This window comes from Camelus bactrianus, chromosome 4 (genome assembly GCF_048773025.1).
Source record: "Camelus bactrianus isolate YW-2024 breed Bactrian camel chromosome 4, ASM4877302v1, whole genome shotgun sequence".
NCBI classification, from domain to species: Eukaryota; Metazoa; Chordata; class Mammalia; order Artiodactyla; family Camelidae; genus Camelus; species Camelus bactrianus.
The window spans coordinates 72364264-72389890 of record NC_133542.1 but is presented as its reverse complement, the minus strand read 5'-3'; the positions used below and the strand labels follow the sequence as shown (position 1 = coordinate 72389890).

General features: G+C 38.8%; 1 protein-coding gene and 1 long non-coding RNA gene across 12 annotated transcripts in view; both read left to right on the top strand.

Moving 5' to 3' along the window:
- Positions 1-25371, top strand: LOC141577504 (uncharacterized). The gene is made up of 2 exons (XR_012506575.1): positions 1-23577; positions 24906-25371. It is a non-coding gene; the product is annotated as an uncharacterized LOC141577504 (long non-coding RNA).
- The window catches only part of FNBP1 (formin binding protein 1), a 122359-nt gene that overhangs the window by 301 nt on the left and 96431 nt on the right, over positions 1-25627 (top strand). The window lies entirely within an intron of this gene.

Below are 25627 nucleotides of genomic sequence, written 5' to 3'. Positions count from 1 at the left end.
GAGGGGCTGGGCCCGCCAGACTGCGGGGGAAGGTGCTTGGCGCGCCTGGGTAGGGGCGCGGGCCGGGCTGCCTGGATGCAGGCGACCGCGCGCGGGTCGGGGTCCCCGCGGCCTGGGAGGGAGGCGCGGGTCCGGGTGCCTCTCGTTGGCCTTGGCTCGAGCAGGAGTGCGAGCCAGATTCATCCTTCGGAGGTGAGGCGCGCTGCTGTGGGTCCTCAGCGACTTGAGCAGGGGGCTTGGATCCGGGTCCCCCGCGGCCTGAGCCGGGGGCTCAGGCGGGACTCCGTCTCCCCGGCGCCCCGATGCCAGCGGTGTGTGTTGGGCAGAGGCTTAATCCCCGGAGGCAGTAACCGATGCGCCGCTGACCGACTTCTATGGGGGCGTGGAGGCCCCGGGATTTTCAGCGCTGCGTTAGGTATTCAGCGCCCAGCCGCGAGTTTCTGGGGCTGCTTTCTCTCCGCGGAGGTGCGGGCGGACCCGGCGCTCCTCCGGGGGGCGGGGCGACCCTGGCGGGTCCAGGTCCGAGGTTTCGGGTTTTGGGGCTCAGGGGCAAGAAGTGATGTCTTCCCTCTAGTGACGGGGACTTTTGACCTATGATGGTTTGGGACGCACTTGTGGTTCTCTGAGGGACAGCTCAGATCCTGGATTTGTTGTGGGGACTGCGGCTTTTGGCCTGGAGGGGAAGGTAGTCGGAGTTACGGGGAGATCTTGTGTATCACCTTCAGCAAGAGGTACTTGCAGGGTAAATCTTATATTTTTTAACTACTCGGGAGAAACAGTTTTAAAATGGGGGTAGGATGGCGCTGAGGAGCACCCCGCCGGGATCCTTAACCTGTGGTGCGGATGGATAAACACACAGCGTGGTGTCTGGCCGCTGGTCTCCCGGACCCTGGCGAACGGAGGATGCCAAGGCGGTGCACAGGCCATTCTTGGGGAGGAGAGCCTGTGGTTTGTGGAATGGAGCCTGTTTTCCTGCCTTCCTCTGGATTCCTGGGGAAATCACTACGCAGGGGATGGGCAGGGCAGTGTCCGGAGGGAGGAGTGGATGAAATCTCAATTATTGACCTGAAATGTTCTCAGGACGAGATATTTCCCGTGATGAACTTGAAAGTGCCTCCTTTCGGAATTCCATTTGTAAAGGGTGTGGAGGAGAAAGTGTGTGGGGGTTATGGTTGCTATCTGGGCTGAGGCCAAGAAATCTCACGTCAAAATAAAACAAGGTTAGAACAGCTATAGAAACAGAGCGCATCCTCTCTGAGTATTATTATTGTGTTTTGCTTAATTGTTTTTACATAACGTTTTCTTAGGCTCAGAAGCAGCTACTGTTATTAATACCAAAATCCTGAAGGCAATTGCTCCCTTAAGATAATTCATTTTATAAACATCCTCTATCTAAAGGGACTCAAATTTTCGAGTGATGTTTACAAATATTCACTTTTAAACTAAAGTAACAGATGGTTTTAAGTATTTACACACACCTAAATAGGCAGAATCTACCATTTTAAGTGTTGAATTTCTTTATTCTATTCCTTTTCCACTCCCGTTGACTCTTTCTACATTATCTGAGGGGGCGGGGAATCAGAAGTAATTATCAAAAGAATGGAAATTTTGGCACGATTTTTTCCCCTCCGCTTGTCCAAACAAGAGAAGGGTATTCTGGAGGGAAATTACGATATGTTTCTAAGTGAAACAGGCTGTGGTTAAAGGGACTGAACACAATGATGGGCATTTCACAGTGATGTTGGTGATTGTTAGAGAAGATGACCGAGCAGAGAGCGGGGCAGCTAAGAGAAGAAAACGAATAAAACAGCTACAGTCACCTGCATTATTCTGCACGTTTCTTTTAGGGAATAGAGGCTGGGAAGGAAGGCAAAGACAAGGAGTTGTGGAAGATAAACGGAAACTGGAATATATATGAATGAGAGGAAATCTTGGATTTGCTCGAAAAGAATTCAGGGTGGTAGTGGAAGGCGTATGGATGAAATGAAAGTGCTGAGGAGTTGGTAATTGATGAAGCTGGATGACGGGTCCAGGAGGGCTGGTGCTCCTATGCTTTCCGCTGTCTGCACTTGATGTTTTCTACAGTGAAAATAACTGGAAAAGATTTTTAAGGGAGAACGTGTGTAAAGTGCTTGAAATTTTTTTCCACTGGCTAAATTTTATGAGGAAGGACGCCTCCTCAGTTGTCTACATGCAAGTAAATGTCAGTGAAGAGTTAAAGAGAAGGAAAAGGCATCCCACTAGAGTATCGGCCTTTGCCCTTGAGTGGCTTAGACGTTGGCAGAGGGGAAAGAATGAACGCATAATTTGCACTAATCAGGGAAGTGCAAAATCTGAGTTTTAAGATGAAATACTGAGAAATATAAGGGCAACGTAATGTCTCTTTTCAGTTGCCTCGTTTGATTAGAGTTTGAGATTTTTTTCAAAAAATTGGAATAATGAAGGATTCTGAAAAATAAACCTCCAGTTCTCTGGTGGTGAGAGGCTTTCTGTTGTGCGGTATGTGGGGCAGTGTTGGGCAGCCTGGAGGGGCAGTGATTGAGGGTTCTCTTTGAGTGGTTGGCTGTGGGATCAGGCCCATGTGTAATGAGATAATGATGGGGCGTCAAGCCTAACTTGGCAGAATTGTGCTTCTGGATGGAGAGAGATGGAGCTATGGTTTGGGTGGCCATGAGTTATTTGTAACAGGTGGTTGCAGCTTTCCTAGACCTTCACAAGTGCCACCAGGTTTTACACACATTTTAGGATGTTAGTCAATGCCCGTATAGAGAGGATTTTCAAAACTTCAGGTTTCTAACATGCATTTTACCTTTGAGGCCTGTTCTTAGCCACATCCTGCTTTGTAGACAGAGTAAAACCTCTCTCTCTCTCTTCCTTTTTTTTTTTTCAACCTCTCCATAGGCGTAAACTTTGATATTCTAGGACATTTTTGAGACATCATGCAGTCATAAAAATGGACTCAAAACCCATGATTTATGGTAACTTTATTGCATTAGATTGTATTTCTATTCAGATTTTCTATTCTATATCCGAAGTTCATAGCAAAGTATAAATGGCTGATTTAAAGTGATAAGGATATAATAAAATTATTTCTGTACAACTCTTCATAATATTGCATTTTAATCAATTTTTGAAAATTTTAGGTGGTGTGGATAGAGCTCAATGGTAGAGTGCATGCCTAGCATGCATGAGGTCCTGGGTTCAATCCCCAGTAGCTCCATTTAAAAAAAAAATTTTTTTTTTAGTTGCATGCTACTGTGTGCAAGACATTGATCTGAGTCTAGGTCACTTTATATACATTGAAGGATTTCAGTGTATATATTCTACTTATTTCATTGAAAGCATGTAAAGTAGGTTTTAGCTCTAGCCTGCAACATCAGAGTCAAAAGAGAGATTTATGCTTCCAAAATTTACCAAAATGCATTTACTGAAGAATTTGTTTAGAAGATTATGTTAATAGCGTAAATAGTTTGCACTGAATTGTTCAAATTGTGACTGGTCATTGGAGAAATGGCAAAGCAAGAATTGCTTACATTTGAATTATTTTTTGTTTTTTTTTACCTGCGTATTAGAAAAAAGTGAGAAGTTATTGAAGTGTCAGCTCAACTTTTTATTAGCTTGATCATTAATGTGAAGTATGAAAAAATCTAGTGGAAATTTTAGCTTTTCTTATAATTTTCTGCTCTTTGAGGCTACTAAATTACTCAGTGATAGAACCTACTTTTATCTCCTAGTGTCCTTTCTGCCATCTTTATTTCTTTCTCTTCAAACTAATAAGAAATGGACTAGCCCAAAATAACAAAAACAAGAAGGCAAACAGAGAGAGCCCAAATAATACATATTGGTTAACATAGTAAGAAGCCAGCTGTGTTGATTGTAATCAATTTTTTTAAAACCTGTGCTTTTAGGACTGTGCCAAGCATATAACGTGCATTCAACAACTTGTTGATTATAGTGGCATTGATTGTGGCATGCACTTTTAAGAGGCGGCAGTGAAAGTGTTGTCTACCAACTGTAACAGGAGTAATGCTTGACTCACAATAGTAGTTCAATAAATATTTATTGAATAAATGAATGAATCCTTTTTCCTCTTGCTTTAACATTTGCTTTTTGAAAGTAGTGGGAAGTGGGGGGTCGGTACAGCTCAGTGGTAGAGCACATGATTAGGATGCACGAGGTCCCTGGGTTCAATCCCTAGTACCTCCATTAAAAAAAAACAACCTGCAAAATAATTAATTAAATAAATAAGTAGTTGGAGGGTAGTTTTAATGCCTTTCTGCATTTTGGCAGTTGTAAACTTTTTTAAAAAATATAATTCTAGGCACTTTTAAGAAAATAGACTATCTTTAGAGCAGTTTTAGTTTCACAGCAAAATTGAGCAGAAGATCCAGAGATTTCCCATATACTCTTTGCCCACGAATACACAGTCTTTAAAGAAGAGCTTGAAAAGTTACCTCTTTTCTGCTGTTCATGCTGTTTATTCCTGATGTATGCATGTGTGTTTACATAAGAACACTTTATAGTGTGCTAAAATTTTAAACTAAGCATCACTGATTTTTTAACGTTGAAGTAATTGACTTTTTTTGGTTTTTTTGTTTCATTTTGTTTTGTTTTTATTATTTTTTTTTATTGAAGTATAGTCAGTTTATAATGTGTCAATTTCTGGTGTACAGCATAGTATTTCAATTGCACATATACATACATATATTCCTTTTCATATTCTTTCTCATAAAGGTTACTACAAGATATTGCATATAGTTCCCTGTGCTCTACAGTAGAAACTTGTTTATCTATTTTATATACAGTAGTTAGTACCTACAGATCTCAAACTCCTGATTTATCCCTTCCCACCCTCTTCTCCCTTGGTAACCATAGTGTATTTTCTATGTCTGTGAGCCTGTTTCTGTTTTGTAAATCAGTTCATTTCTTGACTATTAATAGTTTCAAGATTTGGAGAATTATCACCTCCTCTTACTGCCAAATAGTGAATGGAACAGAGTACTAACAGTAATTCATAGCTCTTCCTGCTGATTATTCTTAACCTTTCAGAGATTTCTGTTTCGGATAAGCATAGCTAGACCAACAGGGGAGACAGCACTTTTGGAACTACGGTGACTAGAGAAGAAGTGCCTCAGAAGATAGATGAGATCAAGTCTCTATTAAAACAGGGTTTGGTTTGCCCAGGTTTTTTGTGGTTAGTAGATATTAAAACATGGGAGGTCTGACAATTTTATGGTTGAAATTTACACATCAGCTTCTTGCCTTCACTTTATACTTTAGATATAATCCCAAGCACTGCATTTTTGGTAGGTAAAACTGTATTTCAAGCACCGTAAGGAAGTGTTATAAGTGTCCGTGCTAACTGTGTGACCACATTAGAACTCTCGCTTTACATTGGTGTGACATGGGAAGCGCCTCTGTGAAGGACTATTCAGGTATCACCCACTTCCTTGCTAAAGCTAGCTCTGTGTTTCCTGTAGGTATTACTCATACTTGTTTCATCAACACCAGCCACATTTAAAAATAAGGCTTTATTTTGACGCTTCAGAATTGCAAGCTACCAAGAATACATGAATCCCCTGGGAAATTAATCTAATTAGATTTTGGAATGTGGGTGTGAAGTCTTCTGGAATTCGTGTTTGTAATGAAATATTTGTTTCCTGATTTAGTAAAATGTATTCATACTAGCTTGAGCCTAGTGATGTGTCTAGTTAAAACAATTAAAAAGTCATAAAGGGCCAATTACGTATCTTATATTAAAGAGTTAGTTGAGAATATACAAGTTTTTGATATTGATTGATCATGGCCTTCCAATTGGGACCAACTTTCAACTCATAAGCCTCAACTGATTTGTGAAATTCTATGCTAACTTTATGTACGTTTAACAACCTTGATTATTTAATATTACAACTATACTTATACCACCACCACCAACAACAAAAAAGGTGAAACTTCTAATTTCTTGTTGCAAAAGTTATATGTGTTAACATTGAAACTATAATATCATATTAGCTATAGGATGATTTCTTTTTTAAAATTTAGAACACACCATTTTGGTCATTGAAATGAAGTTTTTGTTCTCTCTCTCTCTTTTTTTTTTTTGGTATTTTTAATTTATTAATTTATTTATTTTTGAGGGGGAAGTAATTAGGTTTGTTTGTTTGTTTATTTATTTTTAGAGGCAGTACTGGGGGTTGAACCCAGGATTCCATGCATGATGAGTATGCACTCTACCATTTGAACTATACCCTCCTCTACTACTTTTTAAAATTATTTCTTACAATAACATCTGTGGTCTTAGTGTATATCAGTTCAGCAGCTACAATTCCCACTTTTACTTCTCTGCTCTTTATAGATTATAAAAATAGAAATAGATTATAATTGCATAAATGCTATCGTTCTTGTAATAATTTCACATGCACCGTGCTTTAAACACTGTTGAGTAATTGTCATCAATTATTGAGAACTTCTCATGTGTCAGAAGCTGTGCACAGTTTTTCCACCCATAGTCTCATTTATTCTTCACAAGAATTCAGTGAAGTTAAGCACCATTTGTGCCAGCATCTGAGAAGACTGAGATGGAGTTGGGAGTACTGAGCTGTATAAGGAAGTAACACCTGTGAAAGGAAGAGGGAGCAAGTATGATTGGGCAGAGGGGGTCATCGGACCATAATGCTGCCTGACAAAGCCTCCACCAGGCCAACCAGGAGCTGTAGAGCAAAGATTACCCATTCAAGGAGTCTCACATTGGGCAGAAATGGCCAGGCTCTTGTACCACTGCCTTGCTCGTTCATTGACAAAAGGCTGCCCCAAGAACAGTGTGACTTTGGCTACCATCTTGCTCAGTCATCGCTTGGAGTTTGCTGAAGGAACATTGTGACCTTGGCTCAAAAGATGAAGCAGACCCTGAAGGAAGCTGTCTCCTAACCACACCCCTTGCAGCTGGGCAGTGAATCCTTTCTGGAAGAAGGATCTGAGCGGCACATCTCTGCGCCTGGCCACATCATTATTATCCCCTTTTATGAGAGGAAATTGAAGCACAGAACGATAAAATAACTTGCCAGGTTCACAGAGGAGAAAGCAGAGATTCAATGCCAGGTCTTGGACTCTAGAGCTCTCCTCCTCATCCTTTTTGTTTTTTTAAAGTTAATACTATCAAAATTTATTATTATTGTTTGAACTTTTTACTATAGGACTTTCCAAACATACTTAGAGAAAATATTATGAACCCCTGTGTCCTCATCACCTAACTTCAAGATTATCAATATTTCTGGCATTCTTGTATCATCTTTTTGCCCCCATGTGTTTATTTTTAGAGCCCTCAGTCTTCTCTGCCACACATTGTAACACTACTTCCCTTTCTGAGGGATCATGAGTGGAACCCAAATTCCCCCTTCATCTTTTAAAGTGTGAAAACAGGAGAGAACCAACCTGTTAAGGGCTTGATACACTTTTATTAGGGGATTTAAATGCATCCTTTCATAACCTAACAAGGACCCTATAAGTTTAACTGTTATTTCCATTCAATAGACCAGACCCACCCAAGCAATGAGTGCTGGTGCTAGAAGTGAAATTTTTTTCTGACACTAAACAAATGTTTTTTTAAAAAATCCATCTTTTGTATTAGTAGCTCACAATCCCTCTTCTCCCCATTAGTCACTCATATTTCCCCCATCACTGATGCAGGTTTTGCTTTCTAAAACATTTGATGTTACTCATATTGAGAATCACTGAGAACCAGTGACTCACAGAGCTAAGGGCTGAAGATGGAGCAGAAACTATGATGAATGAAGCTTATATTCTAGCAGGTGTTTCATATATGTCTAGTGTTTCCCCCTAATTCTTTTAAATCCAAAGGATTTTTTTTTTAATTTAAAGAAATCAATTTGTAAAGGTATTAAATAGTTAAAGTAATATCAACTTTCTGATTTGGGGTCTAAGGACAAAAATTATGTCTTGGGGAAAAGTAGTTTTAATTAGACTGAGACAGAGCAAAGAGAATCTTACTGTTTTCCACTTTTGACGGGGGACTCCAGCTATCCCATGCAGGGCTTCAAAGTTTTGATTCTTAAGGAACAAGAAACGAAACATTTCCCCTCCTATCTATGGCAAAAGAAAACTTGGCACCTTCACAGGAAGCTATTCCCCTTGGAGTTCTATTTGCACAACCAGAACTTAGAGTGGGTTCCTGAAATACATTAAAATACCCGGTAGGTCCTTGGGAGAAATGGTGTGGGCGCGCCAGGGTGAGTGAGACAGCCTGGAAGGGCTCAGCCTGGGTGCCCAGCTTGCCTTCTCTAACATTTAGTAATGCTGGGCAGGTTTTACTCTCCTCTCCTTGTTTTCCTGATCTATAACATGGTATAGCGGTGCTTGCCTTCCTCTTCATGAGAAAGCATCAAGATGAGTGCTTGTTTGTAAAGTGCTTTGAGACTGTTGGATGAGAGGTGGTGGTTAAGTACAAGTAAGGATAGTCTAGGAGAGGGTTAAAGAAAAAAAAAAAAACAACAATCTGTTCCTTGGAAATAAATTGCAGAACTCTCCTGCTGGAAGCAGGACTCATGAAAAATGAGCAATCCTGGTTTTCACAGTGCAGTCTGTCCTTTGATTTAAAATTCTGTTTTCATGTTAACAATAAAATAAAATAACTAATAGTTGGAAAATGCCTGGAAACCAGTACTTTGGAAAGGAAATCTGGATTATAGGGGACTATGTGTGTTTATCTCTTTTCCTTTTCCTAATTTATTTTCTTCTTCTTCTTTTTTTTTTTAATGGAGGTACTGGGGATTGAACCCAGGACCTCATGCATGCTAAGCATGCTCTCCGCCACTGAGCTATTCTGCCCCCTTTTTTAATATAAAAATGCACTGCAAGACACTAACCATACTAATTTTTAGCAATATCCTTGGATCTGCTTAAGATACATCTTAATGTTAACCCTCAGGGGGAGATAGTTCTCTTTGGCTATTATTACCACTTTAAAAAAAATTCTACCGAAGTTGCATTCTTTTCCCTGAAAACCTGGATATTTGCTGCTTGAGACATCTAGTGAATTACTCTACATATCAGCTTAGTTTGAGATTGCTTTCTTCTTAGCAAAGAGAACTAAGAAGTTGAAAAAAATATTTGTGTTAGGGCGCATGTACGTGGAACTGCCTGGCAGTGTTTGTTTGGGCAAAGAAATTTGGACTTCATGAATGTACATGTGTATGTAAAATATATTTTTCAGCATGACTCTGACTTTTTCTTTTTTCTTTTGTTTTGTGGTGGGGAGGGAGGTAATTAGATTTATTTATTTATTTATCTATCTTTTAATGGAGATACTGGGGAACTGAACCCAGGACCTTGTGCATGCTAAGCAGGCACTCTACCACTGAGCTGTACCCTCCCCTGACTCTGAATTTTTAAATTTAAAATTTGCTTATCTTTAAAAACAGGTTATCTATTTGCATTGTTCAATTTTCAAAAGATACTAAGGTGTACATGGAAAGTCTCCCTATCATCTTAGGATAGATTTAATTCTTAATTGCCATTACTGTTTTTGGCAAGAGGATTGGTGATGTGGGTGGCAAATAATTATGACGTTAGTTCATCAAAGAAGAAACCAAGCGAAATTATAAAAACTATCAGAAAAGAGAGGCAGACACCTTGAGAATGACTGAGATTTCCATAGTTTGTCCACAGTATCTATTCTTTGAGCATCTACTAAGTGCCAAGACATTGTTCTTGCCCACAGGTAGCTTACAGTCTAGTAGGGGGGCAGAAACATAGACAAGAAATTACAGTAGTGTTATAAGGACTAAGGTAAGGTAACCACATGGAAATCTATACACTGGAGTATAACTCAGGTGGGGAAGAAATGGCATCCAGATGGAGTCCTGAAGGATGGGTAAGTTACACAGGGGGAGGGGAGTGGTTCAGGTTGGGAGGGTGATCTAGACAGTTTTCCTGGAAGGGGGAGTAAAAGCTGTGTCCAAAGACCATAAGTGTAATAGGGCACTGAGCTCAAGAATGCGCAGAGCACATGAGGAGGAGCCTGAAAAAGGAGACTATAGCTGAAACCAGATGAGGACTGTGGCTTTATCTTGAGGGCGTGCAAGGCACCCACCCTTGAACTGCTGAAGGCAGGTAGCTCTGGGCCTAGATCTTCAGTTTCCTTATTGTAGAGGAGGTTGGAAAGGCGCTGGATAGCTGCAGGCCAGACTAGGCTAATTGGATTAATTGTGTGGGGCGGAGTAGAGAGAACCCCTCCACATTTTTATATGGTGGAATTGATGAAAATGAATTGCTAGGGAGTCTTGGATGCCTCAAGAAGACCTGGCAGGGCACATCTTGGGTGGTGAGCCAGGGCATTGGGAGGATGAGGTCAATTCATGGCTTTGGTTAGTGGGTTAAATAAATAATAAGTATATTAACCTCAGGTCCTTATTTTTAAAACAACAACAACAACAACAAATAACCAGTTGGGCACAAAACCAAAGCCTCCAGGCACTTCTTTCTTGCCCTCTCTTTGTTTCTGCTCAGGTGGCACAACTTCTGCAGCGTTACCAGGGTCTGCTTCTCAGCTCTTTTAAACTAACAGATTTGGTATTTTCAGTATGCCCTGGAGGTGACTCACATTCACCCAAGACTGTTGAACACGCCAGAATGCAAGTTGCAAATTTATAATGAGAAGTACATCCATAAGGAGATGAGCTATTCATATTTGCTGAACTGCACATCTTCTCCCTGAAGGCTAATCCATATGGAAAGCTAAGTTCTGTACGAAGTTTCTTGGAGAGCATAAAATCAAAACAGAGTTGGGTGAGTTTAATGGGTTGTGACGCCAAGCTCTGGGAGCCCGAGGCATCTCTCTCTTCTAGAGGGCTAGAGGTCCGTGAAGGAGGGAATAGGGTCTGTTTTTCAGCTGCTATGTGGATGATTCTCTTTCCTTTTACCCGTTAACCAGATGGACTCCAGGATATTTAGTTATGCTGTGACCTTTCAAATTCTAATCTCTGTTCAATCTTGGCATCCCTGAGATTACATTCAGGTTCCCAGATCGGATGTTGGGTGTTCCTCATCTTCCCAGCATTTCCCACACTGGCAAGTCCAAGAATCGCAACTTTAAAAGCTCCCCTGGGATTCTGATGTGGCTTGGGTAGCACGATTTAACACTGAGATTCCTTCTCATACATTCTCGGTTTTTGGTCATTTTTATTCTTTGTAACAAATGTAAAATCTAGCAATATTTTGGAGTGACTTTCTTACCCTGCCAACCCCATATGACCATAATCATTCTAGGGTACTCTTTATGCCTTATTGTTCTCTGGTTGTGATTCTTAGGGACCCAGATAAGTCATAATTAATTCATCCAACAAGTATTATTGACCACCTGCTATATGCCAGACAAATACAAAGGTATATCTAGTGTATCCCATACTAATAAATGCTATGGAGAAGAATAAGGGTGTGAGAGACTGACAACGTAGGATTAGGGTTGATGGGGAAAAGAACTGAAGTTTAGTTGTTGGACATTTTGCGAGACACCTATTAAGTGTCGAGTATCTAAGTGTCGAGTATCAAGTAGATAGTTAAATATATGCATCTGGAGCTCTGAGAACAGATCCAGGCTGTTTGGGTCTCTTTGGGTCTGATTACCCAATGTAAGTTTGGGTAATCAGAAAAGCCAGAATTAAAATGGTAAAATTCTAAGCTCTTGGCATAGTTCTATACCTGCAAGACCTCTTATTTAACTTTGGAACTCGGTCACTTTGAAAAATAGTCATAATATATTGCCCTTTTGGACAGTGGCTGTGCTGTCTGTTTGCTGAACTGTTTACCTTACTGAGAATCATTATGTGAAACTTGTTTCAGGAGAGGTGTAGACAATTAAGAATTGATTGGTTTTGTCTATTGTTACAAGAACGTAATAAACAGATCTTGGAGCTTCGACAAGCTTAGAAGTAAAACTAATGGACCAGTTCCTAAGTGGCAAAATAAAAATAAATGGCCACTTATGGGCATTGAGTTTTGGTACTAATCAGAAATTAATGTCATACATGCATCATTTTCATAGGTTTTTGCAGACAGTCTAATAGTGTCAACTTTACTTCTTTGAAAGCTGCCTATGTGCTTTGGAGATGATTAAAGAATGTTGAGAATTATTCAATTCACACTTTGTTGACTTAGATCTCTGTTGTACCTAATATGTTGCTTAATTTTCCTGTTTACTTATTTCAGAGATAATTTAAAATTGGCAATACTAGATCACCAAATGAATCAGATTTGAGGGGATCTCTATATCATATGTGTGACAGATTCTATTTTGCAAAGATGGACACAACAGTATCTCCCACTCCACATGCTTTTACAATGTGACCTTGAGACTCCTTGCCTTGAGGGGCAGGAGAGGGCTTACGTCCCTTCCCCTTGAACCTGTGCAGACCTTTGTGACTGCCTTGACCTGGTAGAGTATGGTGAAGGTGACACTGTGTGATTTCTGAAGCAGAATCATAAATACACCATGTACTTCTGCCTTGCTTTCCTGGGGTGCTTACTCTTAGAATTCAACACCATGTTAGTAGGAAGTCCAAACAGCCAGAACCCATACAGAAAGTCAACTGTAGAGTTTCCAGCTGACAGCCCAATTGAGGTCTCTGCTAACAGTCATTATCAACTAACAGCCATATGAGTGAAGGGCTTCCAGATGATTGAACCCTCCTTCAGTCAAGTCCTCACAGCCTTCAAGCCTTTCCAGTTGGGGCCCCAGCCTTGAAGGAGCAGCAGTTTGACACATTGTTCCTGTCTAACTGCTGACCTAGAATTAAATGGCTCTTTCCTGCTCAGTTTTGGGGGTGATTTGTTATATAATAACACCTGCAGAAGTACCCTTGGATGTCAGGCTAGGAAATAACACCGCCCTTGTTCATTTATTAAAGAATAGGGCTACCATATGCTCTATTATTCTGTTTAAAAATAAAATCACTTTCTCTTTGAATAAGAAATTGAAAAGTTGAGGAACATTCGAGAAGCATTTATACTTACTCTCTCTGAAGATGGTGGAATAGGAAACTGTGACGCTCTGACATGAAGACCTATAGGAAAAAATAAACTCCTTAAATGAAATTTGTCCTCACGTTCTTGTCACAAGATTGTATACTTTCGAGTATGGTGATGCCGTACTTAAAACTCTGATATTTTACATTATTGTCATAGCCCTCGACCCACAAAAAGGGATATTTCCCTGCAATTCCTTTTGGTCAGAAACACTTTTCCTAGCTTTTCCTCCTAAAATTCATTTTTTCTCCTTTGAAATGTAAGCCATGCACAGGGGAGGGTATAGCTCAAATGGTAGAGTGTTTGCTTAGCATGCATGAGGTCCTGGGTTCAAACCCCAGTACCTCCTCTAAAAATAAAGACATGTAAGCCAGGCCAGTCTGCTGAAGAAGTGTTGTGTAAGAAATATCAAATGAAATGTGATATTTTCTGTAGCTTTAGTTGTGAAATAGAATCAATATTCTGGAGGCAGCAAATCTTTCAGACCAAAGCTAAGAAGCACATAGATCTCGTCTCTCTGCTACTCCCTCAGTCTTCACTCTCTGGGTGGAACATGTGGGCTAATACAGTCTCCAATGGTTGTTTATTTTAAAGTTCTTTTATTCTATCCTTGTAGGATTTCTACAGTGCAGTCAGCGTGTCTCTACTGTTGGGATGCCAGCTGTTTGGTTCTCAGCCTGATACTAACTAGCTGAGTAATTGTGGACGAGTCACCTCACCTCCTTCGTCTGTAAAGTGGGGATAATAATAGTGCCTACTTTATGGAATTATTGAGGATATTAACCAAGTTAATGAATACTTAGGGCAGTAAATGTCTGACACAATAAGCTTCATGAACAATGGCTATCCTTATTCACCTTCACATGTTGCTGGTTGTGATGGTATCGTATTCACGGCGTGGAATTCCATGTTGAGAAGAGACTGAATGAGCAATTTGTTGTTGGGGATTTTTGTAGGAGGGATCGATGAATTGGGTGTAAACTAGACTGCGTGACCTCAAGTCCCTTCAACTCAAGTGTTCTCAGGTAACCTGAATTCCAGGATCAACTGACACTGAAAGGAGTTGTCCCAAGAGTACTGATTCCTAATAAACAGAGAATACGTCAGTGTTGATTATGGTAGAGTAACTACTTCCAAGGCTAGAAACTCTATTTAGAAATTTTATGTGTAGTTCCCACACTGTAGCTCAAATAAACGCTAATGATGTTAATAGGAGGTTTGTAAAAGGTTCAATAATCCAAAAAGTGACATGTAAATAGAATCATTAGGGAAAAAAAGGAAAATGAATGTATGTATGTATATGCATGACTGGGGTATTGTCCTGTACATGAGAAATTGACACATTTTAATTAACTGTACTTAAATTAAAAAAAAAAGAGAGAGAATCATTAGGCACATTCCTTAAGTTGTCAGGCACTTTGTGCAGGGACTAAATGTCTTGGGTGTGACTCTATAGGCAAAAATATCAGAGACTGCTTTGCTGAACAAAAACTTTTTGGCTGAGAAACCTGAAAGGCTTGGTGTTTAATTTATTGTGTCACTTTGGTAGGTCAGCAGGTAAGTAAGGTAGGTAAGTAATACCGTTCCAGAAAAGTTGTAGGCAGTCAAGTGCTTTGTGTCTCGATAAAAGTATTCCAGCATCTGATGGAAATGAAATACAGGATGATGAGTTCTTCTTCACTTTCTGATTTTTTTTTTTGGATTATGAAGTGCCAGTAATTGAGAAAATGGAAGGAACAGCCAATCAGATGAGAAGAAACCCTCAAGGGAAGTTGGAAGCAGTTGGCTGGGATAAGAGTGTTTCTGATCATTCCAAGCAGATCTATGTGTTGTCTTTGATTATTTAAAAAAAGAAAAGATTAAAAAGTCAATTGCAGGAATGGGCAAAGGATTATCTCCATCAGCAGGGTTCAGTTAGGTGTCACCTGTGTGTAGTAGTCTGTGAAAAGATCTGTTTGTTTAAAACTAAATCATATTTGTTTGCGGTGTAGACCCCACCCATATCACATGCTTAAAGAATGGGGCTGGCTGTTGAATGATTTGCAAATGTAGGCCAAGCTGAAGATTATGCTTATCTTGATTTTTCATTGTGGCAGAGACCAGAGTAGCTCAAAGGGAGATTTAAGGACTTTATACACTATTTACTTAGTAGTCTTTGAATTGTGGGCCAGTCCTAGGGACAAGGCAATCTCATATGGAGTGAAAGTAAAGAAAGAAAAGGAGGAGAGGCTAGAATAGTGTAGGATTTGCTGATGTCAATAGAAGGTTGAGCTCAGGGAAGCTGGGTAAAATGCTGAATGCCCAGAAGTAAAAAGATGACCCATCCTTTGGATCCTGCAGGCAGCTCCAAGGGGTATCTTGGGGAGAGCATGAAGAAACCAGGGTTACCTCAGGTGCCGAGGGTGAGGTGCAGACCTGAGCCCAAACCTAATGGGGTCTCATTATCTCAGAGCAGAAGCTGAATTTAGACGACTCTTTACCTTGCCTGCCCACCCACCCTCCAGACTCTCTCTTCCAGCCACATCTGCCTTCTCATCTGTCCTGTGCACTGTTGGCTTCTTTCGCAGGGCTCTGCACTGCTTTGTCCTAGATTTGCCCTCCAGCAGGGGTGCTTGCCCCAGGTAGCTTCCTGGCCCTTCCCCTCCTCTGGTCAACCCCACTTGTGTGCCATTTTGTCCTCGTAGTATCCTTCATGCATTTCCACACCTAAATGAACACACTTAAAGAATTGGCTTCTTTAACAGAGTCTTCTGTCGTGGCGGACCTCTTACAGTTCTTTACTTGTTCAATCCCCAGAACCTCCACTAGAAAAAAAAAAACCCTCCCCCTAAAAAAAAAAAAAAAAAAAAGAAGCCAATTGGGGAAAAGTCATGATTTCAAGAGCATAATTCATTTATTTGTTTGTTTGTTTCATTCATTCATTTTTTTTTTTTTTGATGTGGGGAGGTAATTAGGTTTATTTATTTATATTTAGAGAAGGTACTGGAGACTGAACTCAGGACCTCGATGCATGCTAAGCATGTGCTCTACCACTTGAGCTATAACCTACCCCGCTTCAAAAGCATGATCCACTTCTTTACATATTGAATTTATTTATGTATTTGAATAGGTGATACACCCCTTTTTCCTCCCAAGTGCAATCACTGTTGCTATTTTTTTGTGAATGCTTCCAGAGAGCATTTATAAGTAAGTGCCCCTCCCCCTCATACAAATGTTAGCGTACTATTCACATTTTTTGGTACCTTATTTTTATTTTTATGTATTTTTATTTGGTACCTCATTTTTAACACTTATATCTTGGTTTTTTCTTCTTTTTTTTTCCTTTGCTGCCTCATTCTTCTTCATGTAACTATTCATTCTTTAATAAGTAAAACTCCATCCTATGGATACATTGAAATTTGCTATGATCATTAAATTGTTTCCAATATATTTTCCTATTAAAAATAGAACAGATTAATAGTCTCATATGTGTTATTTTGCGTCTGTGTAAGCATATTTGGAGGATAAAGTCCAAGAACTTGGAGAAGTATCACCAAACCACCTCCAAAGGGGTCTAACAATTGTGCTTTCAGCAGCCATATGTTAGAGTTCCTGGGTCCTGCATTCTCCCCAACTATGTGTAATCAAACATTTTGATATCTGGTTAACAATTAAGTGAAAAGTGGTATTTCAGTGTAGTTTCCATTTATCTCTTCAAAGTTTAAGAGCAGTTTTTTTTTTTTTCCTGTAAGCTGTTCATGTCCTCTATTCTTTTTTTTTTTTTTTTTTTGGTGGGGGTAGTAATTAGGTTTACTTCTTAATTTATTTTTAGAGGGGGTCCTGGGGATTGAACCCAGGACCTTATTTATATATGCTGAGCATGTGCTCTACCACTTGAGGTATACCCTCCCCATTTCAATTTTTATTAGGTTGGTGATGGAGGCTATGAACGTGGTTTAACACAGAAGTATGTTGTAAGTCTAATACAGAATGACGTCATCTTAGGTATTGGCACAGTAATAACTTAGCAAAGAGAAGTTGATTAAATGTAATCTCCAAGAATATTTTATTAGAAAAAAATTGAATTTAGATTAAAAGTCTCTTAAAGGGGGGTGGGGATTGGGTGTAGCTCAGTGGTAGAGTGCATGCTGAGCAGGCAAGTCCCAGTACATACCGTTCTAAATTTAGGTTGAGTACCATACATGTCCTTTTTGGTCATACCCTTATTGAAAACAAATCTTTTAAAACAATAGTTTATAACCATGTTAACTGATATACAATGCAGCTATATTTCTAAAAATTGAGTTTACTCTGGGTACAAAGAAGGGAGTGCTTCTATTTGTCTGACATTTTTATTTGTGGGGCTATTCAAATGAAGTATGTTGTTCTGTACTTTTGGACTGAAAGCTTTGTAAACTTAGAGTAAATTTGTGCATTTCCTAGTTGTAATTATGTAAAATGTGCCTGATTAGTATATCAAGCGGTACTCTTAACAGTAAAAGTTAAGATATTCCTTCAGTGTTACTTAATATCTGTATACAAGAGCCCCACACGGCCTGTTTATAGGTTCTATATTTTAAAGTATTTCTCTGAAAATGAAAAGTTACCCAATTTTACTATGTCCATTTTCCAAGTTAATAGATTTAGTAGTTATCAAACTTTCCTTAGGAGGTAAGCTCCGTGAGGATCAGGTTTTTTTATTTGTTTTGGCCAGTGCTGTGTCACCAGCATGACAGTACTTTGCACATGCTCAACAAATAAGACAGTTACCAGACTGGAAACAGTCTTGGATTTTGCCCTTTGACAACACACTGCTTCAGGCTGTCGTCTAACTTATGTGACTTTCAGACATAGATTCAAAAAGTGGAGAGACGGGTCCACTTTAAAGAAAGTAACAATAATAAAGATTTTAAATGATTTGTATTTATTATCACAGAAGTGGGGAATAAAAGGAGATTGGCTTTCCAAAGAAGGTATACAGGTGGCTGACAAGCACGTGAAAAGATGTGAACATCATTAGTCGTTCAGGAGATACAAACCAAAGTCACAGTAGGAGACTACTTCACACCTACTAGGATGACTGTAATTTTTAACAAGTGGAAAATAAAAAGTGTTGGGGAGGGTGTGGAGAAATTAGAACCCTCGTACATTGCTGGTGGAAATACAAAATGGCATAGCTGCTGTGGAAGACCATCTGGATGTTCCTCAAAGAATTACACACAGAATTACCATATGACTTACCAATGCCATCCTAGATATAAACCGAAAAGAATTGAAGATAGGTGTTCAAATAAATACTTGTACAAGAATGTCATAGCAGCACTATTCACAGTAGCTAGAGTATGGAAATGCCCCGAATATCCGTTGACAGATGAATGGATAAACAAAATATGGTAGATCCACACAATGGAATATCATTTGGCCAAAAAAAAGGAATGGAGTCGTGATGCATGATACAGCTTGGATGAACCTTGAAAACATTAAGCCTGGTGAGAGAAGCCAGACGCAAAAGGTTGCATATTGTGTAGTTCCATTTATATAGACTATCCAGAATAAAGACAGAAAACATGTTGGTGTTTGCCAGGGGCCAGGGCGAGGGACGGGCTGGGAGTAACTGCTTAGTAGGTATAGATTTTTACTTTAAGCTGATGAAAATATTCTGGAACTAGGTAGAAGTATCGTTGCACAGTACTGTGAATGTACTAAATGCCACTGAATTGTTCACTTTAAGGTAGTTAATTTTATGTCATGTGAATTTCACCTCCATTTAAAAGAAAAAAGATAAAAGCTAGACTCGTCCTGGGCATATTGTCTCTAAGATGGCAAAGAGCTATTCTGGGAAGCTCCTTGGTCTTGGGGAATTTAAAAGCGATTGTAAACGCTATGTAAAATAATTGAGCTTAAACTCCTCAGAAGGGTTCTATAAATTTTCTCTCAAGTAATGAAAGGATTGCTATGTCGTGTCTGAAGTCTCCGTAATGATTGTCTAAACACTCTTGTTGCAAAACAGGTTATAAGGGTACATCAGGTGCTATTTTAAAAAACACCCACAACGTTAGACCAAACTCAAAGAATTAATTAGGAATTGTTCTGTCTGCAAATTAATTTTTCACCAAATCAGTTGTTAAGCTATCTACCAAAACCAGTATTTAGTGGCGTTTAGTTAAGTTGGCTAATGGTAGTGTTCTGAAGTAGGAGAGAGTGGAGCTCACAGTGAGAGGTCAAGGTTGACTTTTTTACACCTTACTGTAATTACAGCGTGTGACGGAAAATAACTATTTGGTTCTTTTTTTAAAGCCACTATAGTTAGATTGACTATAAACATCATTCAGTTTAACTGTGTTGTAACTCACTTCTACAAACATGCAGTGTGCCAGGCACTGAGCGAGGTGCCGAGGGGGTGGATGTGAAAAGACCTGACAGGTGCCCTTAAGTTTATTAGGTGTGAAATTTCTAGAAATTGCTATCATAATTTTCATTACCTAAAAACCCGTATGACCAATTTTATGTTATGTCAGAAGCACTTTGGAAAAATAGCCAGCAATTTGACATTGTTTTGGTAAAGTCTTTAAAAAATAAACAAAAACAGGTGGGATTCTGTGTATCTATTTAATAGTGATTTTATTACAAGATATTGAATGTAGTTGCCTGTGCTGTATAGTAGGACCCTTTTAATCTATTTTTGTTTTTTTAAAAAAAATTTTAAGGGGAGAGGTAGTTAGGTTTTTTCATTATTTATTTATTTATTTATTTTTAATGGAGGTACTGGGGATTGAACCCAGGACCTTGTGAACGCTAGGCATGCGCTCTACTGCTGAGCTACACCCTCCCCCCTGTTTTATATATGGTAATCTCTATCTTCTAATCCTTAACTGTACACCAGAAACTAACACAACATTGTAAATCAACTACACTTCAATTAAACAAAATAAAATAAATTTTTTAAAAATAGTGATTTTTAAGTTGTCTTGGTGATAGAGGATGTTAGAACTAAATCTGGCTGTGTGCTGACACCCAGGATCTCCAGGGGCTTTTTTTTTTTTTTTGGTAGGAGTTTAATTAGGTTTATTTATTTATTCTTTAGTGGAGATACTGGGGATGGAACCAGGACCTTGTGCATGCTGAGCATGCGCTCTACCACTGAGCTAACCCTCCCCCATCAGAGGCGTTTGCTCGTCTCTGCTGTCCCTGCAGTGGGAATGAAGGGCCCAAGGCTGCCTGCCACTTGAGAAAATGGCAGCTTTTCAAAGTTCCTGAGTGCTAACCTCCCCTGAATCTGTTAAGGCATTCAGAGTGAGTATGAGAAACTGAAGGTTTGAATTGGACTCTCTCTCTGCTGAGTTGGCATAGCATATTAATTCTCTATTCCTCCTGGTAGCTTCCGACATTGTTGCTAAATTCTTAGTACCTTTTGGTTTTATGGTGATGTGAGGTTGTTTAAGTGTTACAGAAACAGTCGTTCTAAAGTTATTAATGTACTGCTAGTCTCAAGTAGACAACACATAGTAAACCAAAAGGGGGAAAAATGCCTAATCCAAGAAAAGTTAGAAGATGATTCTAAAGTACCCTAATTAAATGGGAAAATCCATGTTCACGTATGTTGCTGATGTGAAAATAAGCACCTATTACATCATCTTCCAGGCAGAGTCACGGCTGTTGATGTCATTTGTAACATGCTAGGATTTTGACAGCCAGTAGGAATTTCCCCTTAGTATTCACATGGAGAAATATGATTAAAACAGAGCTCTGTTGCCCAAAAGGCATCAGAACAGCTTTAGAAGGGACTTGTAGTGGTTGCTTTCAAGTTCTGTAGCCCTTTTTGTTTTGTTTTTAATCTAGTGGGATTCTGTGAAACTAGTCCAGTGTTTATGTAAATAAAATCAGTATTGTGCATTTGACCACTTGAAAAAACTTGAGGTTTCTCTCTGGCTAGCCATCACTCAGAAAACCAAAACAAACAACAACACAAGCCAGGGTGGTGGTGTTTATTTCTTTCCAGTTAATTATTGCTAAATCTGAATTTGTGTGGCAGATTTTGGTTCCAGATGGAGCAATCATGGTGATCTCTTTTGGAGCAAATTACTAAATTGATATTCCAAAATGTTTTCTTGGGTGTATCTTTCATCCAAAATCACTATTAAACCCATAAAGACTTTTGATGAAACCAGCGCAATCTAATTGTCAGTTTGATTCAAAAAATCAGCTTGGCTGCTGTATGTTGGCTTTGGAGGAAAACGATATCAATTTGATTGTCTTTTCTGATGTATTATTTTGCTATTTCTAACTAACAAAAGGTGATTGTGACGTGCTTGAAATAAAGCCCCCATTTTAGATTTTCAGGGGGCAGAATTTTCGGAGTTTGTAGAAATTCTTCTAGTGCAATTTAGCTACATTATATTCCCCCCCCCCAGCTTTATTGATATATAATTGACATGTAACATTGTATACATTTAAGGTATACAACTTGTTGATTGGATACGCATATATTACAAAGTGATCACCATCATAGCATTAGCTAACACCTCCATCATGTCACATAATTGCCATCTGTATTTTGTGGTAAGAACATTAAGATCTATTCTTTTAGCAACTTTTGAGTACATAATATAATATTATTAACTATAATCATCATGCTATACATTAGATCCTCAGAACTTTTTCATCTTCTAACTGGAAATTTGTCCTCTTTGACCAGTATCTCCCCATTCCCATATTCACCCCAGGCCCCATTTCCTAGTCCCTGGCAACCACCATTCTACTCTCTGTTTCTTTGAGTTTGGCTTTTTTGGATTCCACATATAAGTGATACACTACAGTATTTGTCTTTCTTCTGTCTGACCTCTTTCACTTAGCATAATGCCCTCAAGGTCCATCCATGTGTCCCTAATGGCAGGATTTCCTTCTTTCACATGACTGAATAATATTCCATTGTTTATATATACCACATTTCTCTATTCATATATTCTTTTCTTTTTCTTTTTAACAGAGGTACTGGGGATTGAACCTAGGACCTCATACATGCTAAGCATGTGTTCTACCATTGAGCTATACCCACCCCCACCCATATATTCTTATTTTAATAAGTGATAAATAGCTGTATAAAAGTGGACTCTGGGGGAGGGGTATAGCTCAAGTGGTAGAACACATGCTTAGCATACACAGGGGCCTGCGTTCAGTCCCCAGTACCTCCTTTAAACATAAATAAAGAAGTAAACCTAACTACCTCCCCCAACAAAGAAAAAAAAAAGTGGACTCTTCTGACTGCATTGAAAATAACCCAGGTGATCTCTATATGACATACAGCAGGTGTAAAAACAAAATTTTGATAGTGAAAATTGCAGTGAATCTTAGTAATTCTTTTGTCTTTTCTTTCTACAATAATTTTTAATTAGCCATGCATAAGATGCCATTTGAATCTTCTCAAAACTATGTTTTTAAGTTTAAGAAGTTTCTCACTAACACCGGCTTTTTTGATATTATTAAAATAGTAGTTTTGCCACAATATTCATTCTGTTATGTCCTGGGAGAGTACAGGGTGAGCAGAGACAGAAGGTGTCTGTCCTCATGGAGCTTACCAATCAAAGAACTTCCCAGGTAAATGTGGATTTATTCTCTGATCAGTGCCACAAGGGGAAGGTATATGATGTTAGGAGAGGAACCAGCTAAGTCCAGGGAACTTCAAGAGGCTTCCCTGGAGAAGTGAATGTTGTCTTGCTAGTTTATGCTATCTTTACAAATACTGCTTGCAAAACAAAAACAAAAACAAAAACAAAAGACACAGCATGCCTACAATTTGCCACACATTAAATTATTCATAATTCGTAAACAAAGGCTCCATGTCCTTTTGGTTCATTAGCATTTCTTGTAAATGCCCGATGATGCTGAGAGAACCAGCCAAGAGAAAGTTTCCTTAATTTGAGGAAATCCTGATGTTCCTGTGCAGTGTGCTTTTTAAAGAATACTGTAATTGTTTTGTTATCAATGTTGCTTTTTAAAATAAAGAAATAATGAGAAAAACTCAGGAATGAAAAAAAAGAATTTCTTTTCTTGAAGGTAAAATATTAGTCAGACTGGCACAACGATGTTTATGCAGCTTTTGGGAGAGGATGTAGCTCAGTGGTAGAGCTTGTGCTTGGCCCTGGCTTCAATCTCCAGTACCTCTATAAATGAATGAATCTAATTAACTACCCCCCCCAAAAAAAACCTCCCAGAGATTTATAGCAGCTTTTTCATAATTGCCAAAACTCAGAGACAACCGAGATGTCTTTCAGTAGATGAAGGGTAAAACAAACTGTGGTACATCCAGGCAATGAAGTATTATTCAGCAGTAAAGGAAACTGAGCTATCAAATCACAAAAAGGCATGGAAGAACTTGAAATGCATATTGCTAAGTAAAATAGGGGTAAGAGTGCAGTGAAATAACTCTGTATGATACTGTAATGATGGATGCATGACATTATTTGGCAAAACCCCGAGAATGTACACCACCAAGAGTGGACCCTAATGTAAACTGTGGACTTCCGTTAATAATGTATTGATACTGACTGATCATTCTAACACGTGTACCACACTAATGCAAGGTGTTATTAATAGCGGGAGGGTATAGCTCAGTGGTAGAGTGCATGCTTAGCATGCATAAGGTCCTGGGTTCAATCCCCAGTACCTCCATTAAAAAGAAATAGTAATAAATAAGTCAACCTAGTTATTTCCCCAATCAAAAATAAATAAATAAACGAAAGATGTTAATAATAGCCAAAACTGGAGTAGGGAGAGCAGTATATGGAACCTCTGTACATACCACTCAGTTTTTCTGTGAACCTGAAACTACCATAAAAAAAGATAAAGTATATTAATTAAAAAATAAAAAATAAATCAGTGCAGTAAACCAAGGTCATTAAGTAACTATTAAACTGTTGAATATTTGGCTGTTGCAAATGAAAAAAAAATTGTCTATGGGTTTTTATTTTAAATGTAAAAGAATCTGCATTGATTCTTTCCTCTATTTTAGAAAGATATTTTCTCCCCAGAGGATAATGTTTATGGATGTATGGTTTCATAAAATAAGATCTTTCTGAAGAATCCATTTTTGAGTTAAATATCTTCTCTTTTTATAAGGCTGTATTAAAATATTCAAATGCATAATGGTGTTATATTGCATAACAAGGGTGTGGTCTGCTCACTTGGTTGGGCTGTGTTGCTGTTCACATTTATTTTTAATAAGTAAAGCAGCAAATAAGTCTTCAAGCAAAATTCTTTGCTGGAGGTGCTTTGGGTCACTGAGATGAGAACAACAAGGTTAATAACTGCATGTTTTAATCTTCCTTAAAGTAAAACTTGAACTGGACTATTGTTTTACTTGCTATCTATATGCTATGTATATAGTATACTAAATACTAAATAGTATAATGATTATAATGTAACCTCTTCTTGTATTGTTGAAATTTATTTCCTTTACTTGGAATAAACATAGGTTTAAAATGACATGGAAATTTGCATTGTGATACCTGAAGTATATGGGGAAATAAATTTTGTTTTAGTATCTTCTAAGATAACATCTACAGAAGACATTTTAAATTTTACATTCTGATATTTGCATTAAACTTTACAGTTGAATATTTGGGACTACCATGATTATCTGTAAGATTGGTTTAGAGTCCCAGTTCCCTCCTCTTCATTTGAAAGTTTCAAATACACAACCATTCAACCCATAAATTTTGACTCAGGTGACCACTGCAGCATACTCTCCCAGCTTCCTACAAGGCAGATGAGTCCTTCATTCTTTTTTTTTCCGAGGAGGGGAGGATTGGCTTATTTATTTATTTTTAGAGAGGTACTGGGGATTGAACCCAGGACCTTGTGGATGCTAAGCATGTGCTCTACCAGTCGAGCTATACCCTCCCTCAGAGAGCAAGGATTATCCTGAGCAGACAGTCTGCAATAGAGTGTAAGCACACAGCCTCCAGAGCTGAGTTCATATTTCATTTCTCCTGGTTAATAATTGTGTGGCCTTGGGCAAGTCTTTTAACCTTTCTAAGCCTCATCTTACCCATCTCAAATAATGTGATATTAACAGTGTCTCCCTCATAGGATGGTCGTGAGGATTAAATGAAATATCTAAAGTGCTTGGAGCAGAGCCTGCCCATAGTAAGGACACGAGAAGTGGCAACCATTATTATTATTATCCATGACCTGGATCATCGACACTCAAGAGATTGAGTGCTCAGGATAGAAGATGTCTGTTTCAAATGAATCTTGCCAATCTTTACTTGTGATTGCAAAAAAAAAAAAAAAAAAAAAGAAAAAGAGAGAAGACTAGCCCAATGTATATTGATAACAAAATAAGGTACCTTGCAATTCAACTGTTAATACCCCTGCCAAAAGATGGAGGAGGGGCAACATAAGGGTAGAGGATTAAGAGGTACAAAGTATTAGATATAAAATAAGCTAAAAGGATATATTGTGCAGCACGGGGAACACGGCTAATTTTTTTTTTTAATTAAGAAAATTGGCCAGGGTGATTAGGTTTGTTTGTTTGTTTGTTTGTTTATAATGGAGGTACTGGGGATTGAACCCAGGACCTCATGCGTGCTAAGCATGCGCTCTACCGCTG